Here is a 12,991-nt window from a genome sequence, read left to right on the forward strand (position 1 = left end):
GGATGAAAATCAGAGAGGAGAAAGAAAGGAAGAAAGAGTGAGGAAAAGCTGCTCTGGCTGAAAAGTGAAGGTTTGTAAATGCGGGTGCGGGAAAAGTTAGAGGTGGGTTAATACCCCGAGAAGAAAACCCAGGAAGTGTGCGGATTGGCCCCTTCCAACGTCCCCAAGTACCTCCCGGGATCCCCGCCACTTCAAGAATGTCTAGCAGAATTGCGACACCCAGGGCAGAGATAACCCGACGGACAGAAGGGCAGAGACAGAAGGACAGACAGACCGACCCGAAGCCGGGCGGCACCTACTGGTTGTGGTAGCCGAGCGGGTCCGGGATGCAGAGTTCGGACACGTCCATCAGTCCAGTTTTAGCATTCCCAGTTGGTGGAGAAAGGTGGCGCGCAATCACGCGGAGGAGCGAGTGAAGGGCACCGGCGAGGGGCACGGAGAACAGTGGGAGGAAGCGGCGCGGCCAGGAGAGAGGCAGGCAGAGAGCTGTGAGCACACAGACTCACGCTCCCACTCATCCAGACGCTCTGAGGCGGGCAGAGGGGATGGGAAGCCAGGGAGGAGACTCGGGCACCAGAGACTTGGAGTCCACTAACCCTACTGTAGCTTTAAGACTAGGAGACTGATGTATGGTTTGGCTCCTATTGGCTATCTCTCGGGGGCTGGACTTAAAGTGACAGAATCAAGCAGGGGTGGGGGGAGGGGGGTGAGCCAGAGAGACTTCAATGGAATTAGAAGCTCCAGAAAGGTCCCCACCCCCTGGGGAGCAGAAGAACTGGGTTGTAGAGCCGCTAGGCCTGCCCCCCCCTTGCTAGTAAAGAAAGAAAATATTCAGCTGGCCAGTGGGACTTGGGATATGTGGGGGCGATTAAAGATTTGCTGCCAGCGCACCCCACTCAGCATCACTACCTCTCAAGCTTTGGAATGGATCTGTTTGCCAAATCAAAAGGAGTTACATTTTTCCATCTGTGCATGCTTGGGGAAAAGAGGCCAGCACCAGCCACATTCATAGTCTCTACTGGGTTTGGGATACAAAAGTGCCAAGGGTTAGACCAGCAGGTGAGGCGGGAGATTCCCTGCTCAGCTCTGATGACCTAAGTGACCAGTTCTGAACTCTCCTCACAGAGCTAGCTTTAAGGTGTGTATAAAGAAAACGTTCTCTTAATGCAGGAAAAGAATGTTCTACTCATTGGCAACTCTCTGAAATGTACCTAGGACACAGGACCCAGTAAATAAATTCCTGTCTGCTTTAGATAATACAATTGTGGTTAAAACATCCACTCAGAGACACAAGTAGGCCCTTTGAAATGTACACCTGAATCCCCAGCTAGGATCACACCTGCATCTGTCTGTTGCTCCCTCCACAATCCCAAATATTATGGGCCGTAAAATAAGCTGTAAATCACACCCATTCTTCCTAGGGGGGCTTTTTCATCTTTTGAGATATGCCAGCCACAAGGATAATAATCAATTTGATGATTCAAATGAAGAAGGAGAAGGTGTCGAATTATTTAAAAGGAGGGGGAGGGGCCCTCTGGAGAGACCACCACCTTCTCATCAAAATAATGCCTAAATGCATTCTAACTGCAGGCAGTGCTCACAGACTTCAGGAATAAAAGCAGGGAGGTTGTGGAAAGCCCTGGAGGCTGGGGAATTGGGCATCAGGACAGCAGATGAGATCTGACTTGGATAAATGTAAGCTTGCACAGGCTGAGAAGCAGAGCTGAGATTTTTCATTTGTGCTGAAGTGAAGGAACACGTGGGATTCTCCAGGTCGCAGGACTCAGGAAGGGCCCTCAGAGAGAGATGAATGAAGTTGTCTGCTCAGGCCAGTAGGCAGAACCCCCAGCAGCCCTAGGTTTGGTCTTTATATATATATACATATTAAAAAAATCAAACAGGTAGTTGGTTACACGTGAAGGGTACAGACACACACCTGGTTTCTAATGGCCATCATCTCTTGCCAAGACCTCAGCGCCTCTCTTCTCTGCATCCTTTCTGGTCCCCTGAAAACATTCTCCAATCACAGCAGACACAGAGCACTTGGTAAAATGCACATCTAATGCTCCCTTGTTGCTCTTAGGAAAGAAAAGAAGGCAAACCAGTTGCAGTGGCGTCAGTTCTGACTGATGGTAACTTTATATGTGTCAGAGTGGGACTGGGCTCCTAAGACTGTTCACTTGTTGAGTTTTGGGAAGTAGACCATTAGATCTTTCTTCCAAGGTGTTGCTGTTGTTATTAAGTGCCACTGAGTCGATTCTGACTCATAGTGACCCTGTATAGGATTTCTGAGGAGCAGCTGGCGGGTTTGAACTGCTGACCTTGTGGTTCACAGCCCTGTACTGATCCTACAGCACCACACCAGGCCTCTTTTATTGTTGTTGTTAAGTGCCATCCAGTCGGTTCCGATTCATAGAGACCCTGTATAGGGTTTCCGAGGAGTGGCTGGTGAGTTTCAACCAACGACCTTGTGGTTCAAACCGACCTTGTGGCCCAATGCTTATCCTACAGTGTTACAACAGGTCTCTTTGTTGTTGTTAAGTGCCATTGGGTTGGTTCTGACCAATAGCGACTCTGTATAGGGTTTCCGAGGAGCAGCTGGTGGGTTTGAACCACTGACCTTGTGGTTCAAACTGACCTTGTGGTCAAGCACATTATCCTGCAGTGCCACATCAGGCCTCTAGGTGGACTCAAATCTCAAATCCCCAACCTTTCATTTGGCAACTGTGCACATTAACTGTTGGTACACCGCAGGGCCCAAAGCTTTCTGAGAGCTTATAAGGCCTCACTTGCCTGGGTTCTGTATACTCTCTCTGTCCCTCTCATTAAATGCTACTCTTCCTGCAGATCCAACTTCACACCTACCACCTAGAACACCCCACCAAGCCTTCTGCTCTTCACGTTGCTTCTGGTAATTTCCCACAATTAGCCATTATACGTGTACCGGTGTGAGTCATACCTTCCTCCCCCTACTTCACTACATGATATGCTTCACGAGGGCAGGAACTGTGCCTGGGAACCCCCAGTGCTAAAGAGGCCTGGAACAAAGCAGTTGCTTACTAAAGTTTTATTGGATGAATTGTTAAACCATAGCAGTTGGGATGGGGTGCCTGAGCCTACTGAGGGACAGGTCAGCTGTCCAGGAAGAGGTCAGACCGGACACTTGTACAGGATCAGTTTAGGTGGACACACAGAACACACTGACAATAAATGCCTCTCCTCACAATAAAAAAGAAAGATAACTTTGCAGTTCTGAACAATGGTTCAAAGTCTCTGGGCTAAAATACCCACTTAGGTGAGGGTTCAGTGGTGGAATTCTCATGTCCCATGTGGGAAACCCAGGCACAATGCTCCTCTGGCTTAGCCTGCTAGGATCCTGGACAGTTTTCAGAAGTCCTGTCAGACTAGGGAGAAAGGCTTGGTGATCTACGTAGGGAAAATTCAGGACCAGGCTGTATTTTGTTCTGCTGGGATCCCCAAGAGTTGGGGGCTACCTGGAGGGAACCAACAACCATAAATATTCTCTGCGTCCCAGGCCCAGGTCACAAGCACCTCCGGGCACTGGCTGATTGTCCTCTAAGGCAGGACTGATGTCCTTGAAGTTCAGTTCTCCTCAGCCATCCCTTCTCTGCCAGTTTGCGCCCAGCCTCCTCTTACTCCACCCTGGGGCAGAGTTCTTTTTTCTTCTCCCTGGCAATTGTGAGCTTCTGGAATCTGCTATAGGGGAGATGAAGGCCAGCAAGCCAGGATACCCCAGTGACCTGGTCCAAACTGGCAGGTCCAAGTTTCTCCTGTGGTTCTCCAGGCAAACCTGACCCGGTCACACATTGTTCACGGGACTAGCCTTCCTCCGACTCTGTCCTCAGTCAGCTCACGCAACACAAGATTCCTTTCCAAAGCCTGGGTCAGGTTCCATGACTCGGCTGGAGAGGCGGTGTCATGGGATAGTGCAAAGGACTCTGGGATCCAGTCCTGACTACTCCATGTGACCTTGCCAAAGTCATCTCTTCCCCAGAAAGCAAAGGCAGGTGCAGAGGTGGGGTGGGGTGGGCCGAGCTCTTGGGTTCCTTCAAGCTTGAAATTCATTCAACCAATTATGATTTCTTACCTGTACTGCCCACCTAGAACAAGTGTCATTAGTAATCCATTTCTAGCTAAAGCGTAAGCACCCCTCTTCATTACCCCATACCCCAATACTGTCACCCCCAAGATGGGTAAGTCAGCCTAAAGGGAATAGGAACAAATACTTTCAACAGAGTACGTGTGGCAGGTGTAAGGTGCGAGCAGCTTATGTTATTATGGTGCCAGGCTGCTTTAAATAGGTATTTATGCCATTTCCAGGACCTTACAATTAGGAGGGCTCAGAGAATCCTTGAGAACCATCACCAGATTTTACAAATAAGTAAACGAAGCCCCTGAGTGATGAAGTGACCTATCCAAGGTCACACAACAAATAATTGGCCAAGCATGCCATTTGTGGTCTCTGGATTTCTACTTATTTGACTCTAAAGTGTTTGTAAACAAATGTCTTCCCTCTCCCTCCGTCCTCCTGCCCTGAGTTCCCAGTCCTTCCTATGGAATATCATGCCAGATAGTCCCAGTGGCAACGCTAACCCCCACACACTTCGCCTGGTAGACAGTGGGGACTCATGTTTCTCCAAACGTGTCCTAGAGAGGAAAAAGGAAGCTCTGATTGATGGTCACCAATTTCATGATACTGATTATCCCGCTGTAAGCAATTCTTCACGGGGTAGATAAGGAGGAAAGCATATCCATGCACAGCCAAACCCACTGGGATCCCCAAATCTGTACTTCTCTTGTTGTTGTTGGTAAGTGCTATCAAGTAGGTTCCAACCTATGGCAACCCTGAATAGGGTTCCAAGGAGCGGCTGATGAGCTTGAATCGTCGACCTTGCTGTTAAAACCGACTTTGCAGTCCAGCACATTAACCCACAGCACCACACCAGGACTCCTGTACTTCTCTAGATGCACAAAATACCGAGCCTGTCATGGATCTAACTGAACATAGGTCCACACTGACCCACCCAGCAATGGGCTGTCCTAATGCCTGGACCAGGATCTGGAGGGTCACTTGAGCCATCTTGCTATGATCTATGCAGTTGACCCCAGTACCCTCTGCTAAAGGTTTGGTGAAAATCTCCACCCTGAATAGGAGGTGTGAATCTTCCCTCTCTCAATACCAGTTTTGTGCAAGGCAGCAACAGGTAGTAGCTCAGGTTCTTGAATTTCCCTCCTATGCCATGCTACTCTAGGGCCCATAATAAAAGGAGGCTCTTTCGTGCATCCAGCCAGCAACTTAGCAGGAGCTAGTGGGCTCAGGTTAGATCTCGGGAGAGAAAGAGGACTTGATGGTCTCTTCACTGAAAAACAAGACGTAAAGGGAATGTTTGGTGTGCCTGCCACGTGGTCCCCAAATCCAGGGAAAGTGGGAACATTATTTGCTTCCTTTTGGCATCCCGTCCACATCCCCTGAGTCTAAGTCCGAGGGGAGAATGAGGTCTTTGCAAACACACAAAACATGTAGCCACTTCTTACCAGCAGCCCAGGAAGGAGAAGAGGTATCCATGGAATTGTCTGAATCCCAATCCAAGCTTCTTTCTGTGCCACCCCAGGGGGAGGTGGCTAATCCAGGAAATGCATCCATTGAGAGGCCAGGATGACTGCCCATCTACATGGGCCTGCCCTGGGCCATGAGCCTAACCTGAGCATCTCTGAGGGCCGTGCCAAATGGACAAGGCCTCGTGGACTTCAGGCTAGAGGGAAATGTCCTGACCACACACGCCTTGGACCCACTCTCTTCTCGCTTGCTTGACTTTGGGTTGTGGAATTATATCCCTGTGTAGTGGTCAGCACGCTGACAGTTTATTGGCTGGCACCTGTCCCAAGAATCATAATTAACTGATAACGCAAATACAATGTGAGTTTGTGCTCCCATAATAGTCTCTTGCTGACAGATAAATGCTACAGAGACATGGTGGCTTTTTCTGACACTGTAATGGGCCATTATTGGGGCAAGACGCCTCAGGTCCTATTGCACTGCTGCCGTGACACCAAAGATAAAATTCGAACGGAAGGTTCCAAGTAAGTAAATGATTGGGTTCCTTCCCACCACCATTTCCGCTACCCATTTCACCATTCTGAGATCCCTCTCAGGAGTCTTAAAATCACCACAAGATATTTCAAAGTTCCACAGAGCCCATTCTCACCAATACAGGTGAAGAGTCTATTAACGTTCTCTATTCTACAGAGAGATTCCTTCTCTCTGCAGACCCTGCACAAGATGGCAGCTACAATACGCAGGAAGGAACATTAGGCAACAAGAGGATGAGAATTGTTCCCCCACATTAGGAACAAAGATCACTTCCCTCCTAACCACCAGGAGAATAAAAGTATTCTTCATGACTTTGGTATCTTAACCGCCTGCCACGTTTCTGGGGGAAGTGAAGAGGAAGAGCACAAAGATGACAAACAGACAGCTAACTATGTCTCCATAGTACTAGGACCTAGGACCTAGAAGGCATTCAATAGCTAGCTATTTGAATGAATGATCTGCCTAATTAAATATTTTCTATTACAATGGATTGTGATTTTTTTAAATTATTATTTTATCAAAGAGATTTGATCTTTTGTCTGCATCATATATCAATTTATCATTCAATTTCTTGCACCTTTCTCATCAATTTCAGTTGGTTTCAAACAGTGTTGCAAACAATTTGCTCATCACTGGTAAAAGGAAAAATTTACTTTGGTGGATGATAGTTTTAATGGCAACAAACCTACTGTCGACTAATGATCACTGAAAGAAAGAATGACTTGCTCTGCAAACTCACAAATTATGCTTCCACTTACAGTTCTATTCACAAGGATAATTATCTTAGGAAAACCATAAAATACATGGAACTTCTTTTTAAATTAATTCTAAAGCATCACACACAAACATATAAAGTGTAGTTATTAAGTGGGGACAAAGAAACATATTGACTGAGCCTGTCTCCCTAGCATTAATGACATACAAATTCAAAATCAGGGACAGTCTAATGTGTTTTTATTTCCTAATGGCTCAATTAAGGTAGAACTTCATATTTAATTTTTTTTTTCAGAGTAAAATGCTTCCCCCCCCCCATAATAAAATATTTTGTGGCAAGGAAAAATAGAAAATGTTTTAGAAAAAAATCCAATGTAAAGGTTTCATAGACTGTAAGGTTTTATACCTACACAAAACCTGATAAAATGATAGCTGTTGACTATGTTCTTCCATGAGAAAATGCTAGCCAACTGCTACCATCACAGATAGATGTATGTTGTAATTAAATCCATCCCATCACTGAACTCGCCATTGCTCTGAACGATGTAATTATGAGTGGATCAGTACCAATTCCAGATGAAGGCTTGAGCTTTGTAGTGGGACCATTCATAATCTTTATTCTTCATATGCAATTGGAAACACCGAGCTTTAAGAGGATTCCCGAGTGAGGATGGTTTGCCTTTCTAAGAAGGACAAGTCAAGGCAGGATGGTAAGTTGCAGAAGAACCAGAGAGAGTTTAGAAAAATGGGTGAAAGGCAGTCAACGATCCAAGATTTAATATGGATAAACACCGGTAATACACTTGTCAGCAATGACCCTAGGCTGAGCTACGCACTGTAGGGGAGCTGGTTGGAGAGCAGCGATGCAGAGAGACACCTGGGGTCAAAGCAGATAGCACATTAAACATGGGCATCCGGCTTAGTGGCATGATAAACACTGTGTTGGGGTAATTCTACAAAGCCCAGCAGAGCAGGGAGCAGCAATCATTCCTCTTTACTCTGCCTTCCTGAAGGCACAGATGGAGTTTTACGTTCAGCCCAAAGGGACTGGCTTTGGAAGGATGAGATGGGAAGGACATGGGGAAGATGGAGAAGGTGAAGGAGGATTTGAAGAGTGAGCCCATCAAGGGATGGGACAAACATAGGGCAAGGAGAGATGGGTGGTTCCTGCCCCACTGAAGGTCAAATACTTGCTTCCAGACATAAACTCGAGGGGCCATCCCAGGTCCCCTCGACTGCCTCCTTTCTCTTTTGGGGGCAACACCCCACTCAGGCCTGGTCTCACCTCCACTTCCAGGGTGTGAGCCTTGACCTCCTGAGGGGCCAAATGCCACAACTCAGAAGCTCAAGAGGGTTGTTGTTGTTAAGCGCCATAGAATCATTTCAGACTCATAGGACCATTACAGAGTTTCCGAGGAGTGACTGGTGAGTTTGAACTGCCAACCTTGTAGTTCAAACCAACGTTGTGGTGGAGTGCTTATCCTACAGTGCCATACTAGGACTCCATATTCTCCCCTTTTTCTCCCTTCTGTGCACTGTTTCCTGGTGTGATTTCTTTTTCTAAACCTTCTAGAAAAGACATGCATGCCGAGAAACCTGCCAAGTCTCTTAGAAGCTTGATATGGAGTGAGTGGTACCCAACACCGTAACACTTCATGTCACATGGTTTGGCATCTTTCCTTGCCTCACTTCTCCATCTTTGCGCTTTGAACTCTCTGGGCTGGCAGCTTCCAAATGAAGCATCATCGGTTGAATGCTTGTCTGAAGCTCTGCTTTCTAGTGGACCAGGATTAAGGCAAAGACTGAATCAGCAAGTGGCTTAGGGCCGTTGGAGTTCTCTGAATGGAAAGTATTTTATTTACTGCCCTTCCCTTCTTAGTTAGGAAGTCCTGGTGGCATAAAAAAAGGACACTACCTGGGGGTGCTGTGGGTTCCATGTTGGGCTGCTAAACACAAGGTCGGCAGTTCAAACCCACCAGCCACTTTGTGGACAAAAGATGAGACAGTCTGCTTATGCAAAGCTGTACAGCCTTGGAAACACCACGTGGCAGCTCTACACTCCAGGGTCCTGTTCAGTACTCAGAGTTGGAATCATCTGGAAAGCACACAGCAACCTTAGTTATGGGAAAGAAGCATACTGAGTGATGATCCTGGGATTCTTATCATTACAGGAGCTTTAGACTCTGAACACTTTTACAAAGGGCCAGGTGACCCTGCCCTGCTCTGCCCCACTCGCTCAGTCACTCTGGTTCTGGCTCAGTTCCTAAGATATTCAGGCTAATGGTGTCGTCTGATGCCAACCAACAGGCCATCTGGCCCACTATCCCATCTCCATTCTCTCCTGTCTTACTTCTCCTTCCATACCTAGGAGCGCAAGCACATAGTATGCTCTCCCTGCCCCTTGTTTTCTCCACACTGAACTAAGCTACTTTCTTGGACAATCCCCATGTTAAATGCACATACACCCAATAATAACTCTTAAGGTGCTTTTGGCTTCAAGCAACAGGAGATTTGTATGATTTAAAGAGGAGGAGTCCACTACTGCAAATGGCAAACACTCGAGAGACTGGGAGGGTCAGCTCTTTGCTCTGCTGTCCTTCAGGTGCCCACATGGATGAAAGATGGCTCTTGTGGGCCCAGGCATCACTTCCTCACCCATCTGTGCCCAAACCCTAGACCAGGGTGGATGGATGAACATATGCAGGTTTATGTTGGGGAAATGTTGCCTTTTAACATCTATGGATGTTTTGTTTTGATTTTACTCCTGGAGGAGTACCTTTCCCAGAAGCCTTCACTCCAGCAGACTTATGCTCATATCATATTGGCCATACTCCAGTCATATGCTTACCCCAAACCAATCACTTACAAAGGAGAAATGGATTCCCATGACTGGCTTAAAATAATTTTATTCTCTGAAGTTAAGGGAGAGGTTCACTTTTTCTGGGTACATTGATGCTCAACAAACAAAATCTAGTTCTTTTAGAAGAAGAAAGAATGGCTGTTGGGTCGACCATATCTGGGGGTGTACCATGGGCAGGTGGTGGGAGGAAGCCATCATGGATGCAGGCAATAAGAGGGGAATTGTCTGCAGAGAATGTAAAAACACCAATAACCCAGAAGAAAACTCAGGCAAATCTATGCAATGTCAGTGATAAAATACTCCTTGCCAAGAAAATCTTTTGCTGGTCTTGAGTTTTCATGATATATGTAAGTATTCAATGAGCATTTCTCTATTATTTATTCTTAATCCAAATGACATCTTCCGTGGTAGGTATCCAGTCTGTTTCCTGCTGTTCCCATTACACATATGTGGCTATGAGGTGTTGCACGAGTGTGTTCATAAAGGCTGAGAGCCATGCGAGTCGGCTCAGGCACAGTTGTGTGTCCATTCCCTACAATTCTACATATCTCTACATTTGAGCCGCGGATTCAAAATAGCACAGTGATTAGAGAGGAGAAGAAACAGAATTTGAGTCACTTCAATGAAATGACAAAATTAAAGTGACTCAAATTCTGTTTCTTCTCCTCTCTAATCGCTGGAGTCCTGGTGTGGCGCTGTGAGATACAGCACTGGACCTCAAGGTCAATATCACAAGGTTGGCAGTTCAAACTCACCAATCGCTCCTTGGAAACCTTATTCAGGGTCTCTAGGAGTTGGAAATGACTCAATGGCACTTAACAACAACAACATAAGGTTACTTAGAACTTTTATTGTGTTTAAAATTTATAACAGAGAAACAGAAGGATAACTGCAAGCTGTGGTATCAGTAAATTCAGATATTGGGTCATGCATGGCAAAGCTGACTGGAAGTTGAAAACTCTTTGAGACAGAAATTTGTTCTTTGTTTGGATTCACTTGCTGTTTGTTTTTACTCTAACCAACAAATCAGGAAATTGATGATGATTATTAATGATTACACAATTATTTTGTGCATAGGGGAAGAGGAGTTGCTAAAATTGATCCAGTCCAGGTGTCAAATACATGCAACCCAACGCCGGCTGTGTTTTCCCAGCCTTCCCATTGCTTAGTTGCTCTGGATCCCTTCCTACCCCACCAGATCTAATAGTGGTCCTGAGGAACAGTAAAGGCAACAGTCTGCAGTTTCCTAGGATATTTGAAAAAGAAATCATTCTCAGCCAGATCTGTAGTAACCAGCCCTGAGCCCCTGAATGTATCCAGGCACCCCTTGGAATCCTCATCACTTCTACACTGACTGTATCTTCCTCTAATGGAATAATCCTGTCTTTTTCTCAAGAGACAGAGACAAAGACAGAAACATTACTTCTTCAGTTATCTAGTTGATTTCTCTGTTTTGGTTGATTTCATTTTTCAGCCTCTTTTCATTGTACATGTGTGGTGTGCCAATGGGAATATGAATCTATAACCAGGGTGGAGAAGGTTACAGGTGGCTGGGCAGCTACTATGTGCTGGGCATTTGGCCTTGTTCTCCCATGAACCCTCACACAGGTAATCAAGTCCATTTCACATCTGAGGTGGGTACCATCACTTTCACTTTATTTATTGAGGAAAGAATTAAAGCTGACAGTAAGTGACTCCAGGCCAGAGGGCAATCTGGAATTTGATCCCAAGTCTCACTCCAAAAACATTTCCCCCCTGTCCACTCTAGAATGTCACCAGAGCCCATTCCCACACTGCATGTGTAACTAGGGAAGAGGCATTTTGTGGGCTAGACTGGGATCAACACAATGAATAAATGCGAAAATGCGTGCTTAGGCTCAACCAACCAATTTTTAAGCTGACTTTAGAAACAGCCTTATGGGAAACTAGTGTAAGCATGACCTATCCCTACTGAACATGAATATAGCAAAGGGATATCCATTTCTTAAAGAGAAGTTCTTACCAATCAGAATGAGGTGTGCTCTCAACACTGAAGTGAGAAAAGGAAAAGGAAACTAACATGGGAGAAGAAATCAACTGATCTTCCGGAACGATACCAAAGGATAACTTTTAGCTTTCTATGACTTGGAGAAGGTGAAGGGCATCGGAAGAAGAAGGAGGGGGTGACGAAAAGGAAGATGATCTGCTGCCAAGCAAAATCTCTCCATTAAGGTCAATTTGCTTGGCTGGAGCAGGTTCAAACGGGCAGCAATTCTGAAACCAGTTGGATGCACTTGCATGGTTTCTGCAAGCACACCCAAGTAATCAGGCAGTCCCCTCTAGAAGTGGAATGGATCCCTAATAAAAGAAGGTGGTCTTATTGCCCCTTTGAGGTTGAAGGGCCACATGAAACCAAGTAGGTGATTTATATTTCCCTGTTTCTTCCAACATCAGCCAATGCACATTTCCTTTTATTCTTTGGATTCTAGCTGACTGAGCCATTCAACCAAGGCAATTGTTTCTTGTTCAGTATCAAAGAATAGGCAGAAGATGGGTCTTTACAGGAATTAGTTTCTTTAATGACCAGCCAATTGGCTGGTCCACAGGAAACTCACCCGTAAGTAGGACTATGGGTTTTTGCCTATGGGATCACAAAAGAATCATTTTTAAACCAATGTTTTGCAGACTTGGAAAACATACTTTCTTCAAATGAAACTAGACACAGAAAGTTGGGGGGGCTTCAAAAAGTTCATGGGAAAATGCTATTCTCTTTTAAATCCATTTTTCCATGAGCTTTTAGAAAACTTTTCATATAAAACAGCAATCATTCCCCAAATCCATTCTGTTTTACACAAATGTGAGGAAAAGAGAACACTCCACTCCTTTTCTCTGTCCTTCCTCTCCCCCCATCTCCCCCAGCCCCAGGCTCACAGCCATCCCTGAGGAACCTCTTGAACTTCCTAAGGCATACTGTGATTTTAAATTTTATTTTGTTGTTGTTGAGAATATATACAGCAAAACACACCCATTCAACTATTTTTACATCTACAGTTCAGGAACACTGGTAACATTCTTGGGGTTGTGCAATGGTTCTCAGCCTCCTTTTCAGAGTTGTTCCTCCTTCATTAATACAAACTGACTGCCTGCTATGGTTCCTATCTAATCTTTCTAGTTGCCGAGTTGTCATTGTCAATTTGATCTCACATAGGTAGTTCTCAAAAGAGCATGATGCTCAAGGCAGACCTTGTTTTTACTTGTTAAGATAAACTATTGTTGGATTTTAAGGCTTCAGGGGATATTTTTGGTTTAAGGTTTAAAAATTATTT

The 12,991-nt window shown here is 45.6% G+C and overlaps 1 protein-coding gene across 1 annotated transcript in view; it reads right to left on the bottom strand.

Annotated features, from left to right (window-relative positions):
• The window catches only part of ESRRB (estrogen-related receptor beta), a 180,286-nt gene extending 179,905 nt beyond the window's left edge, over nt 1-381 (bottom strand). Inside the window, exon 1 of the mRNA XM_006864780.1 lies at nt 296-381. The gene's annotated coding sequence lies outside the window, so the exon portion shown is untranslated. The remainder of the gene's footprint in view (nt 1-295) is intronic.
• Nucleotides 382-12,991: the final 12,610 nt, after the last annotated feature.

The sequence above is a fragment of the Chrysochloris asiatica genome, unplaced genomic scaffold (genome assembly GCF_000296735.1).
Source record: "Chrysochloris asiatica unplaced genomic scaffold, ChrAsi1.0 scaffold00070, whole genome shotgun sequence".
Lineage (NCBI taxonomy): Eukaryota > Metazoa > Chordata > Mammalia > Afrosoricida > Chrysochloridae > Chrysochloris > Chrysochloris asiatica.